The sequence below is a fragment of the Malus sylvestris genome, chromosome 15 (assembly GCF_916048215.2).
Source record: "Malus sylvestris chromosome 15, drMalSylv7.2, whole genome shotgun sequence".
Taxonomy (NCBI): Eukaryota; Viridiplantae; Streptophyta; class Magnoliopsida; order Rosales; family Rosaceae; genus Malus; species Malus sylvestris.
Window position 1 is genome coordinate 2,574,051 of NC_062274.1, and position 10,139 is coordinate 2,584,189.

General features: G+C 37.5%; 1 long non-coding RNA gene across 7 annotated transcripts; it reads left to right on the top strand.

The window, feature by feature from the left end:
* Window positions 1-307: 307 nt before the first annotated feature.
* Window positions 308-9,471, top strand: LOC126601773 (uncharacterized). 7 transcript variants are annotated; one of them, XR_007615807.1, is made up of 5 exons: window positions 308-426; window positions 510-673; window positions 776-925; window positions 1,025-1,091; window positions 7,448-7,768. It is a non-coding gene; the product is annotated as an uncharacterized LOC126601773 (long non-coding RNA). The 7 variants fall into 7 exon arrangements; XR_007615806.1 differs by lacking the exons at window positions 308-426; window positions 510-673; window positions 776-925; window positions 1,025-1,091 and adding exons at window positions 6,699-6,849; window positions 6,933-7,096; window positions 7,199-7,348; window positions 9,211-9,471 and having other exon boundaries at window positions 7,448-7,514; XR_007615809.1 differs by lacking the exon at window positions 1,025-1,091.
* Window positions 9,472-10,139: the final 668 nt, after the last annotated feature.

Sequence of the window (10,139 nt, forward strand, 5' to 3'; positions counted from 1 at the left end):
CATTTAAGATTAAAAAAATTGAAAAATTATATGAATGGGTACATGTGACAACCGGTCCCGATTTAACGTGTCATATGTATACAGTGTGTTAAATACCCTAAATCCTTATACAATTGTTTAAGGTTTGGACGGCTATTTTATATGTTGAATGATTAAAGGCTAAGGAATGGATCACACGTCCGATTCCATTTCCATTTCCTTTCCATGAAGTGCTCCACTCGTGAAGTGCTCCACTGCCTCCCTCAATAATACCTTCACTCATCGTCATTCCCTCACACGAACCTGAAACTCTCTCTCTCTAACTCTCCCTCTCGAACCGTAAGCAACACACACACACACAAACTCAATCAAACTTGCACGAACGTTGGATCTAAGACCACCATCGTGATCCTGAGAACTTCACGAACACGGGGATACCAAATTCAGGTGAGTTTCGTTTCGAAAAACTCTAGTTTCAAAGGTCCCGTGTTTATGTACTGTTCATAAACTTTATTATGGCTATGTTTTAGGCTAAACAAAGATCACAGTGAGTCTTAGAAGGTCCCAAGGATGCTCGGAGTGTAACGTTGGAAGTGTTTGGACGTAAGAACGCATAGATAGACAAGTTCAAGTTTGACCCGTGCCTTTCGAGGTGTTTTCTGGCCAAACCACAGAGAATTAGACGTCGTGCGAGGTACCATTCTCTTTGTCTCTTCAAGGGCTACAACTTTTGTTTTTGAATCACTTGATTTCGTTGAGAAATGACAAAGTTATGGCAATTTGAAAAACTACCCAGAAACCGGCGAACCAGTCCGGCGAGCCGAGGAAGAAGATGCGCGTGGGGGCGCGTAGGTCCGACCTTCCTCTGGCGCGTGGGGGCGCGTGAGTGGCCCAAAAATTGTTCTAAAAATTGTTACGTGTTCGTGACGTCGTGTAGATTACCGTGGTATATTCACATACCCAAATTGAGCAACGTATGAGAAAGTTATTGATGAATGTTTGTGTATGTGCGTTTAAATAATGTTTTATAATTATTTTTGTATAGGTGAAAATTATACGGACGAAGAACGTAACCAAAATAGGCGAGGGGGTTACGAACCGGCTACTTATCAGTGAGTGGGCAGTTATTTTTCAGTATATATATACGTATACTTGACATATTTCCCAGAAAACGTATTTTAAAAAGAAATACGAATTAAGCAACTTATCATGTATGCATCATATTTTAGTATGTGCATTATTATAATTATGCATATTGTTGCATGGTGCTGAGGAGGCCCAGGTAAGCTACACGTAAGTATATACATTTGAAATACATTTGAGATACATACGAAATACATTTGAGATACGTACGAAATACATTTGAGATACATTTGAAATACATTTGATATACAATTGAAGTACGTATGAAATACGATTGATATACGTATAAAATACATTTGAAATACGTAAGTATATACATTTGAAATACATTTGAGATACGTACGAAATACATTTGAGATACATTTGAAATACATTTGATATACAATTGAAGTACGTATGAAATACGATTGATATACGTATAAAATACATTTGAAATACGTAAGTATATACATTTGAAATACATTTTATATACGTATAAAATACAGTATGAAATACATTTGAGATACGTACGAAATACTATTGAAATACATTTCATATACGTATGAAATACGATTGATATACATTTGAAATACATTTGAGATACGTACGAAATACTATTGAAATACATTTGAGATACGTACGAAATACATTTGATATACATTTGATATACATTTGAAATACGTTTGATATACATTTGATATACATTTGATATACAATTGAAGTACGTATGAAATACGATTGATATACATTTGAAATACGATTGATATATGTTTGATATACGATTGATATACGTTTGAAATACGATTGGAAATACTATTGAGATACGATTGAAATACTATGGAAATACGAATGAAATACGATTGAAATATGATTGAGATATAATTGAGATATGATTGTGATATAATTGAGATATGTTTGAGATATAATTGAGATGTGATTGAGAGAGAATTGAAATACGATTGAGATATTATCCTGATAACGATCATGAGATATAGTTGAGATATGTTGAGTTATATGATTGAGATGTGATAGAAAGCTCATTTACTTGCACACGTATATAAGTGCTCCCGCCTAGAGAGAGGCATAGCCTTCACGTGTATGTTCACCTCCCACACCGCATGCTCGCCTTGGATCCAAGTAGGTGTATAGCCTGTCGTATAGACCACTTATGTGGGTTCGACTTGTAGGTGACCCGCGATTTATCGCACAGCTTCACGTGATTGTAGCACTAGAGCATATTATGATATATACAGTGATGAGTTGCAGACCACGTGAGGTGGTATTGAATGTGTGCAAGATATACATGATGTGATGAGATGATTATGAGCTATATATACAGCCAAGGGCTGAGTTGATTATGATAAGATAATTACGAATGAGTTGATTATAAGTTATATATGCAGCCAATGGCTGAGTTGATTATGATGATAGAGTATGAATTATGTTTATAGCCAAGCGTTGAATTGATTGTATGTTATTCCCTCAGATTCACATAGAAATGTTGAGCATTCAGTTATGATATTTGTCATGACATACATTCATATTGTTCTGCATGATTTAATATATATTACGTATATGATTATATACTTTACTTCTGGGAAACTATACTTGTTTTACGGCGAGGGGTTAGTATATTCAAAAGAGAAAAGAAAGTTTTGAAGAAGAATGTTTTGCTGACCCACTCAACTTTGTTTTGCGCCCCTCCAGTTTCAAGATATTTCAAGTTATGGTGGCCACGAGGAATCCAACGGTGTTCTGACAGAAATAGACAAAAGTAGGACTCACTTCGGGTGTTTCATCTTAGCAATTGTGTTTTTAAAGCTTCCGAACTGTGTAAATGGCTACGTCACTCTCACGTGACGGCCAGCATGCCCTCCTTCGGGACGGGGAAATGAAAGTTGGTATCAGAGCTCTAGGTTGCAGTCCTGGACATCTTGAGAATTACCTAGTGTCTTCTGTCAGAACTTACCGCCTCATAGATAACCACTTTGTTCAGATGAGCTTAGTTTCCCCGATTTAACTTAGTTATGGGAAACTACTAATAATGTGATTCAGTCTGTTATCCGTCCTTCCCAAATGACTACTTTTGAGAATGGTTATAAGTTGAATCTGAATCACTTTATGGAAATGAAAGACCAGAGGGAGCAGATAGATGGCTTAATCATTTGGAAAAGGCGTATCAGATTCTGTAAGTTAAGGGAATCTTTCTTTTGGAAAGGTAGGTCGAGATGACTACCTGGTTTCTGAGTATTGAAATTGCATCCTGGTGGAGATAGGACTCTTATACGTTGTCACCGGAAGAAATAGCTGAATGAGAATTGTTTAAAGAGTTGTTTAAGAAAAGGTTTATTCCTCTGGCATATATAGACGGTAAGAAACAAGATACTCGGAATCTTTCGGGCTTGATCATGGGCACGTTAAACATGCCTGGTTACTTTGCTAGAGTTTTAATTGATCATGATGTAGAAATTTCTTATTATTGACGATGTTGCCAAAGAGAGTAATGTTGGAGCACGATCGAGGCATATATATATAGGTATTTATAATGAATAGCAAGATGATAATATTGCACCCTTAAGAATTGTTGCTTACTTATCGAGACAACAGTGAGTTATCGTTATTGCGGGCTGCAGACCATAATATCCATAACTTATTTGTTGAATCCATTAAGCAAGTAAACAAGGTAAATTTTTTTTTAATATTAAAGTTCATTGAAAATGGAACATTAAGCAGAAAAATAAAATGAACATTAAATAGAAAAAATACAAGAGAAAGAGCCTTCACAAAGGCTACTTAGGAGAAGTCTCAGTAGTCGGCGGAGCCTCAGCAGTCGGCGGAGCCCCAGTAAGAGGAGGTATCGGAGGTTGATCATTTGGAGCTTCAGTATGTGGTACAGCCCCAGAAGATGAAGGCAAATGATGTTGGAACAAACCCACAAACCTCTGATGATCAAGTAAAATCTGACCATCAGATTCCTGTATCTGGTCAATTTTCCTCTTCATGTTTGTAGCATAGCTATGTGCGAGCCGGTGCAACTGTTTATTCTCCTGCTTGAGCCCTCTAATCTCCTGTTTGAGACTCATCACTTCAGCCGCCAATGATTCAACCTGGCGGGTTCGAGCAAATAGGCGTTGGGCCATATTAGACACTGAACCTGCACACTGAACACTGAGAGCCAGAGAATCCTTAACAGCTAACTCATCAGACCGTTTGGAAAGTAGTCTGTTATCTTTGGGAGTGACAAGGTTCCTGGCCACCACCGCAGCGGTCATATCATTCTTCATTACGGAATCCCCAACGGTAAGAGGACCAGTAGGGGAGACGAAGGATGGGCGCCATATGTTGTCTGGAGAAGGCGGGGCTGCCTCTTCAACAAAGTTCAAGTCAAAACGACGGTCGGATGGGCCAGACATTTTCAAAAGTGTTGAAGAGAGAAGAGGTCGAACAAATCAAGATTTTAGAAGTGCACGAAGAGAGTTTCTATAGGCAGAAATTTAAGTGTGCCTTGAAACGAACTGCGTGCCTCTATTTAAATCCGCTCGACGGGATTTCAGAGATCAAAGAGGCCAATTCAAAAATCGAAGAGGCGCCTGCTCAGAAATCGAAGAAACTTGCTTTGTTAAAAGTTGGGCTGCTCAGAGACCACGAGGGTCGATCTCAGAAATCGAAGAGGTTTGCTTTCTCAAAAGTTAGGCTACTCAGAGACCACGAGGGTCGATCTCAGAAATCGAAGAGGCTAGCTTTCTCAAAAGCTGGGCTGCTCGAAGACCACGAAGGCTGATCTCAGAAATTAAAGAGGCGCTTGCTTTCTCAAAAGTTGGGAAGCTCAGAACTCGAAGAGGCAAGCTCAGAAATCGGAGAGGCATCTGCTTTTCCAGACGTGTCAGCCTCTGTCACATGCACACCCAGCCTTGCGAAAATCACGGACAGTTTGTCGAGGCGCCGATTCCAGATATCGAAGAGGCATATGCTTTATCCCGACGTGTCAACATCTGTCACATGCACACTCAACCTTGCGGAAATTACGAGCAATATGTCGAAGATTTCTTGTAAAGTAGAATGAACGTGACTCTTCCTGTTCAATCTTCCAACGGGTATCGACACGAGTAAAAGAACAGTGCCCCTTCCAGTTATGAAGAAATGCCTATAAATGTCAACCTTCACAGCAAGGCAGCCTCACTCAAACCTTCTTCATCTCCGAGAATGCATTCGCATCAAATTCTCTCGAGTCACTCAGTGTTCATTATTCCTTGGGATACCTCTGCAAACAACCCATCAAAAGCAAAAGTATTTCATATCATCAGGGTTAAAAGCAAGAGTATCCCATATCATGCTTTTTCCCTGTCTTTTCCTTTGGCCTTGTTCTTACCTTCAAGACAAGGAGAAAGAGAGCAATCAGTCAGCACTTGGAATCAAGCTTCCAGCCAGGAACTGACTGCCTGGAACCCCTTACCTAATTACTTACCTGGCATTGCTCTCGAGTACTCATATTTGACATCTTATGCTTCCAGGGAAGATACCGCATCTGCCTGAGGAACAAATAGGGCAAGTGAGAAGGATACAAGGAAGCATGTGGAGACAAGCGTAACAACACACATGCCGATATATCCATTACTCTGTCAAAAGAAAAAGTATCCCATATCAGCAGGGTCGAACGTACTCTAGATTTGATGGACTTGTTTTGACCCTCAAATTCTTCAGTCGGCCTTATACTCTGAAGGAAACCAGAAAACCCTCCAGCTCAGTTCAAGAATAAGCCTGTGGAAAGTTACTTCTTCAAAAGCAAAAGTATCACATATCATCTCTTCTCATTTTTCTTCTCTTTATCCTTCATACTGCCTGCCGTGCAGAAGAAACAAACAGAGAAGAATGCAGACTGCACAATCAAATCAACCCAGCAGAAGGAGTCTGAATTGAAACCAAGGAACTCTCCTATTCTCTGCTCAGAATTCCAATCCAGTTCAAGATCAAAGCTGTGGAAAGTCAACAAGATCATCTATCTCCAAAACCAGATTTACGTTCTTAAACTCTACTCTGTCTGGTTTTTACTTTACCGTACTTGTCATGTTTGTTCGTAGTTTGTTTGTTTGCTTGTTTTGTGTGAGTTATACTTGAAACATTGAGGACAATGTTTGATTTAAGTGACGAGGTTCCAGTGACTATCATCGATTGGAAGGATAAGGTTCTTAGGAACAAGATCGTGCGAATAGTAAAGGTTTTGTGGAGGAAACACTCGGTGGAAGAGGCTACTTGGGAAACGGAGGATCGAATGAGAGAAATGTATCCGAGATTGTTTTATGATGATTAGTGTTGTATTTGATTATGTAAATTTCGGGGACGAAATTTCTATAAGGAGGGTAGGTTGTGACAACCCGTCCCGATTTAACGTGTCATATGTATACAGTGTGTTAAATACCCTAAATCCTTATACAATTGTTTAAGGTTTGGACGGCTATTTTATATGTTGAATGATTAAAGGCTAAGGAATGGATCACACGTCCGATTCCATTTCCATTTCCTTTCCATGAAGTGCTCCACTCGTGAAGTGCTCCACTGCCTCCCTCAATAATACCTTCACTCATCGTCATTCCCTCACACGAACCTGAAACTCTCTCTCTCTCTAACTCTCCCTCTCGAACCGTAAGCAACACACACACACAAAAACTCAATCAAACTTGCACGAACGTTGGATCTAAGACCACCATCGTGATCCTGAGAACTTCACGAACACGGGGATACCAAATTCAGGTGAGTTTCGTTTCGAAAAACTCTAGTTTCAAAGGTCCCGTGTTTATGTACTGTTCATAAACTTTATTATGGCTATGTTTTAGGCTAAACAAAGATCACAGTGAGTCTTAGAAGGTCCCAAGGATGCTCGGAGTGTAACGTTGGAAGTGTTTGGACGTAAGAACGCATAGATAGACAAGTTCAAGTTTGACCCGTGCCTTTCGAGGTGTTTTCTGGCCAAACCACAGAGAATTAGACGTCGTGCGAGGTACCATTCTCTTTGTCTCTTCAAGGGCTACAACTTTTGTTTTTGAATCACTTGATTTCGTTGAGAAATGACAAAGTTATGGCAATTTGAAAAACTACCCAGAAACCGGCGAACCAGTCCGGCGAGCCGAGGAAGAAGATGCGCGTGGGGGCGCGTAGGTCCGACCTTCCTCTGGCGCGTGGGGGCGCGTGAGTGGCCCAAAAATTGTTCTAAAAATTGTTACGTGTTCGTGACGTCGTGTAGATTACCGTGGTATATTCACATACCCAAATTGAGCAACGTATGAGAAAGTTATTGATGAATGTTTGTGTATGTGCGTTTAAATAATGTTTTATAATTATTTTTGTATAGGTGAAAATTATACGGACGAAGAACGTAACCAAAATAGGCGAGGGGGTTACGAACCGGCTACTTATCAGTGAGTGGGCAGTTATTTTTCAGTATATATATACGTATACTTGACATATTTCCCAGAAAACGTATTTTAAAAAGAAATACGAATTAAGCAACTTATCATGTATGCATCATATTTTAGTATGTGCATTATTATAATTATGCATATTGTTGCATGGTGCTGAGGAGGCCCAGGTAAGCTACACGTAAGTATATACATTTGAAATACGTAAGTATATACATTTGAAATACATTTGAGATACGTACGAAATACATTTGAGATACATTTGAAATACATTTGATATACAATTGAAGTACGTATGAAATACGATTGATATACGTATAAAATACATTTGAAATACGTAAGTATATACATTTGAAATACATTTGAGATACGTACGAAATACATTTGAGATACATTTGAAATACATTTGATATACAATTGAAGTACGTATGAAATACGATTGATATACGTATAAAATACATTTGAAATACGTAAGTATATACATTTGAAATACATTTTATATACGTATAAAATACAGTATGAAATACATTTGAGATACGTACGAAATACTATTGAAATACATTTTATATACGTATGAAATACGATTGATATACATTTGAAATACATTTGAGATACGTACGAAATACTATTGAAATACATTTGAGATACGTACGAAATACATTTGATATACATTTGATATACGTTTGATATACGTTTGATATACATTTGATATACATTTGAAGTACGTATGAAATACGATTGATATACATTTGAAATACGATTGATATATGTTTGATATACGATTGATATACGTTTGAAATACGATTGGAAATACTATTGAGATACGATTGAAATACTATGGAAATACGATTGAAATATGATTGAGATATAATTGAGATATGATTGTGATATAATTGAGATATGTTTGAGATATAATTGAGATGTGATTGAGAGAGAATTGAAATACGATTGAGATATTATCCTGATAACGATCATGAGATATAGTTGAGATATGTTGAGTTATATGATTGAGATGTGATAGAAAGCTCATTTACTTGCACACGTATATAAGTGCTCCCGCCTAGAGAGAGGCATAGCCTTCACGTGTATGTTCACCTCCCACACCGCATGCTCGCCTTGGATCCAAGTAGGTGTATAGCCTGTCGTATAGACCACTTATGTGGGTTCGACTTGTAGGTGACCCGCGATTTATCGCACAGCTTCACGTGATTGTAGCACTAGAGCATATTATGATATATACAGTGATGAGTTGCAGACCACGTGAGGTGGTATTGAATGTGTGCAAGATATACATGATGTGATGAGATGATTATGAGCTATATATACAGCCAAGGGCTGAGTTGATTATGATAAGATAATTACGAATGAGTTGATTATAAGTTATATATGCAGCCGATGGCTGAGTTGATTATGATGATAGAGTATGAATTATGTTTATAGCCAAGCGTTGAATTGATTGTATGTTATTCCCTCAGATTCACATAGAAATGTTGAGCATTCAGTTATGATATTTGTCATGACATACATTCATATTGTTCTGCATGATTTAATATATATTACGTAAATGATTATATACTTTACTTCTGGGAAACTATACTTGTTTTACGGCGAGGGGTTAGTATATTCAAAAGAGAAAAGAAAGTTTTGAAGAAGAATGTTTTGCTGACCCACTCAACTTTGTTTTGCGCCCCTCCAGGTTCAAGATATTTCAAGTTATGGTGGCCACGAGGAATCCAACGGTGTTCTGACAGAAATAGACAAAAGTAGGACTCACTTCGGGTGTTTCATCTTAGCAATTGTGTTTTTAAAGCTTCCGAACTGTGTAAATGGCTACGTCGCTCTCACGTGACGGCCAGCATGCCCTCCTTCGGGACGGAGTGTGTCAGTACATTTAAGATTAAAAAATCGAGAATCTTTTTATATATAAAAAAAACTAATAGGTACAAACTTAATTTAATTTAATTTTTTTATAATTTGGAAATGTTTGAATAGAAAATTAATTAGAAGTTTAATAGAGGTGTGAGTATTAAACCCTAAATTAATTACTAATTTTTATATTAAAAAATTATATAATAAACATGTAAATTCATTATCACATTAATGCTAGGGACTTGAATCAAAATTTGAGAACTAATAAGGTCTTAGTCAATGAATAGTAAGAACTAGAGACCGGATACTAATTTTTCCTATAGATAATGACATGCATGGTGTTGTAACATTTTGATGTAGAACCCTCCCAATAATATGAGTAGCTTCCTAATAAAGAAAAAGTAAAATTGGTTAAGTTGTGGACAATTTAAGACTTCTACCTAATAGAAATAGAATTTCTCATAAAATACGTGTGGACAGTTGTGAACCATAATTGATTTGTTTGACTTGTAAATCATAGTTACATCAGTCAGAAAGCTACTAGTTATTAATTTATATGCATGCGTATATAATTGATGATGCTAATATTCCTCAACATTTTGCACTAGTATATGATTTGTACACGTCGAAAATGTCCAAACAATAGACGTACACCATGCCATGTGTATATAGATGGAAAACCAATTTTTATGTCTTTCTGTCTTTGTTTAGTGCATGACAATCCTAATTTAATCAAACAACAGATGAACTCAGTTT